The sequence below is a fragment of the Glycine soja genome, chromosome 10 (genome assembly GCF_004193775.1).
Source record: "Glycine soja cultivar W05 chromosome 10, ASM419377v2, whole genome shotgun sequence".
Classification (NCBI taxonomy): Eukaryota; Viridiplantae; Streptophyta; class Magnoliopsida; order Fabales; family Fabaceae; genus Glycine; species Glycine soja.
Genome location: NC_041011.1, coordinates 10992299 through 10996006, shown reverse-complemented (window position 1 = coordinate 10996006; position 3708 = coordinate 10992299). Strand labels below are relative to the sequence as shown.

Sequence of the window (3708 nt, the reverse complement as noted above, 5' to 3'; positions counted from 1 at the left end):
CCAAAGTTTCATGGCCTTGCAGGTGAAGACCCACACAAATATCTAAAAGAATTCCATATTGTCTGCTCCACCATGAAACCCCTAGATGTCCAGGAGGATCACATATTTCTGAAGGCTTTTCCTCATTCTTTAGAGGGAGTGGCAAAGGACTGGCTATATTACCTTGCTCCAAGGTCAATCACGAGCTGGGATGACCTCAAGAGAGTATTCTTAGAAAAAATTTTCCCTGCTTCCAGGACCACGACCATCAGAAAAGATATTTAAGGCATTAGACAACTTAGTGGAGAGAGCTTATATGAATACTGGGAGAGATTTAAGAAACTATGTGCCAGTTGCCCTCACCACCAGATTTCTGAGCAGCTTCTCCTCCAATATTTTTATGAAGGACTCAGTAACATGGAGAGAAATAGGATAGATGCTGCTAGTGGTGGAGCCCTTGGAGACATGACCCCTGCTGAAGCCAGAAATTTAACTGAGAAGATGGCTTCAAACTCCCAACAATTTAGTGCCAGAAGTGATGCTATTGTCATTAGAGGAGTACATGAAGTAGCCACAAATTTATCTTCATCAACTGAGACTAAGAAGCTTGAAGGTAAACTAGATGCCTTGGTTAACCAGGTAACCCAATTGGCCATGAATCAAAAATCTGCATCTGTCGCCAGACTTTGTGGTTTATGCTCCTCTGCCGACCACCACACAGACCTTTGCCCTTATGTGCAACAATCTGAAGCAATTGAATAGCCTGAAGCTTATGCTACAAAATGCTGTTAGCCCAAGCAGACCATACGTTCCTTCACAACAGCAGCAACAACAACCTTATTTTCAAAATGCTGCTGGCCCAAGCAGACCATACGTTCCTCCACCAATCCAACAGCAACAGCCCCAAAAACAGCAAACAGTTGAGGCTCCTCCGCAACCTTCCCTTGAAGAACTTGTGAGGCAAATGACTATGCAAAACATGCAATTTCAACAAGAGACCAGAGCCTCCATTCAGAGCTTAACTAATCAGATGAGACAATTGGCTACACAGTTAAATCAACAACAGTCCCAGAATTCTAACAGATTACCTTCTCAATCTGTCCAGAATCCCAAAAATGTGAGTGTCATTACATTGAGGTCGAGAAAGCAGTGTCAAGGACCTCAACTAGCAACATCTTCCTCATCCACAAATGAACCTGTCCAACTTCACTCTACTCCAGAAAAAGATGACGACAAAAATTTAAAGAGTAAGTTACCTAACAATTTCTATGCAGGTGAATCTAAAGAGAAGCAGCATATCCCTCTTCCATTCCCTCCAAGAGCAATTTCCAACAAAAAAAATGGAAGAGACAGAGAATGAGATATTGGAAACATTTAGAAAAGTAGAGGTAAACATACCCCTGCTGGATGCAATAAAGCAAATTCAAAGATATGCTAAATTCTTGAAGGAGTTGTGCACTAATAAGCGGAAGCTTAAAGGAAGTGAAAGAATTAGTATGGGCAGAAATGTCTTCGCGTTGATTGGTAAATCTGTTCCCTAAATCCCTGAAAAATGTAAAGATCCAAGTACATTCAGCATACCTTGTCTTATAGGGAACAATAAGTTTGACAATGCCATGCTAGATTTAGGAGCTTCTGTTAGTGTGATGCCTATGTCTATTTTTAATTCTCTATTTATTGGTCCCTTGCAGTCAACTGATGTGGTAATTCATTTAGCTAATAGAAGTGTTGCCTATCTTGTTGGTTTCATAGAGGATGTCTTAGTTAGAGTTGGTGAACTGATTTTCCCTGTTGATTTTTATATTTTGAATATGGAGGAGGGATTTTCTAAAGGATCAGTTCTCATCATTCTAGGCAGACCTTTTATGAAAACTGCTAGAACTAAGATAGATGTATATGCAGACACACTATCTATGGAGTTTGGTGATATAACTGTTCATTTTAATATTCTTGATGCTATGAAACACCCATCTGAAGATCTTTCTGTATTTCGTGTTGAAATAATTGACCATATTGTTGATGAATACATGACTGATCTTCATTCTAATCTGCATGTCTGTCACTCTTCATGCATTGAATCTGAATTTGTACTTGATCATATGTCTGAATTTGATGCTGAGAGTGAATCTGAAATTGATATTGATTACATGTCTGGTGATGTTTTACCTCTTGAGATTGATTTTCTAGAGTCAGATAGAACTAACCATGTTTCAGGAAGTACACATACCTCTGACTTTCTTTATGAGGTACAGGCTGAGAAACCATCTCTTTCTATCATTATCCAGCTGCCCACACCAGAATTGAAGCCTTTGCCATCAAATTTAAAATATGCTTACTTGGATGATAGCAAAAGTTTTCCAGTAATTATATCTGCCTCCCTTGCTGATGAGCAAGAGGAGAAGCTGTTATCAGTTCTCAAGAAGCATAAGAAGGCTATAGGCTGGACCCTGGCAGACATTCCTGGTATTAGCCCATCCACATGTATGCATCAGATAAATTTAGAGGATGAGGCTAAACCAGTAAGACATCCATAGAGAAGACTTAACCCGGTGATTCTTGATGTAGTAAAGAAGGAGGTAACCAAGCTTTTGCAAGCTAGAATCATTTATCCTATCTCCGACAGCCAATGGGTAAGTCCCGTCTAGGTAGTCCCGAAGAAAACCGGCCTCACCGTGATAAAAAATGAGAAGGAGAAGTTGATTCCTACTCGGGTGCAGAACAGTTGGAGAGTCAGCATGGACTATAGGAGGCTGAACCAGGTTACCAAAAAGGACCATTTTCCACTGCCATTCATTGACCAGATGCTTGAATGCCTGGCAGGTAAATCTCACTATTGTTTCCTTGATGGTTTTTCTGGTTATATGCAAATCACTATTGCTCATGAGGATCAGGAAAAGACCACATTCACCTGCCCCTTCGGCACTTTTGCCTATAGGAGGATGCCTTTCGGCCTATGCAATGCCCCTGGTACCTTCCAGCGGTGCATGATTAGTATTTTTAGTGATTTTTTAGAAAATTGCATAGAAGTGTTTATGGATGATTTCACTGTATATGGATCCTCTTTTGATATTTGTTTGGATAGTCTGGACAAGGTTTTGAATAGATGCACTGAAACTAACCTTGTTCTAAATTGTGAAAAATGTCATTTTATGGTTGAGCAAGGTATAGTTTTAGGCCACATTATTTCCAATAAGGGCATTGAAGTAGATCCTGCAAAAATTTCTGTTATTTAACAATTGCCTTACCCCTCTTGCGTGCGAGAGGTGCGATCTTTTCTTGGTCATGCAGGATTCTGCAGGCGCTTTATAAGAGATTTTAGCAAAGTAGCCCTTCCACTATCCAACTTGTTACAAAAAGAGGTGGAGTTTGACTTTAATGATAAATGCAAAGAGGCTTTTGATTGCCTCAAAAGAGCACTGACTACCACCCCCATCATCCAGGCACCCGACTGGATAGTCCCTTTTAAGGTTATGTGTGATGCATCCAATTATGCATTGGGGATTGTCCTTGCTCAGAAAATTGATAAATTGCCTAAGGTGATATATTATGCTTCTAGGACTTTAGATGTTGCCCAAGCGAATTATACTACTACTGAGAAAGAGCTACTAGCCATAGTTTTTGCTCTTGAAAAATTTCGTTCTTATTTGCTTGGTACTTGCATTATTGTTTATACTGACCATGCAGCTTTAAATTACTTGTTGAAGAAGGCTGATTCAATGCCTAGGTTGA

The 3708-nt window shown here is 39.9% G+C and overlaps 1 non-coding gene across 1 annotated transcript; it reads right to left on the bottom strand.

Annotated features, from left to right (window-relative positions):
* Positions 1 to 243: 243 nt before the first annotated feature.
* On the bottom strand, positions 244 to 350 carry LOC114372799. The gene has a single exon (XR_003658362.1). It is a non-coding gene; the product is annotated as a small nucleolar RNA R71 (small nucleolar RNA).
* Positions 351 to 3708: the final 3358 nt, after the last annotated feature.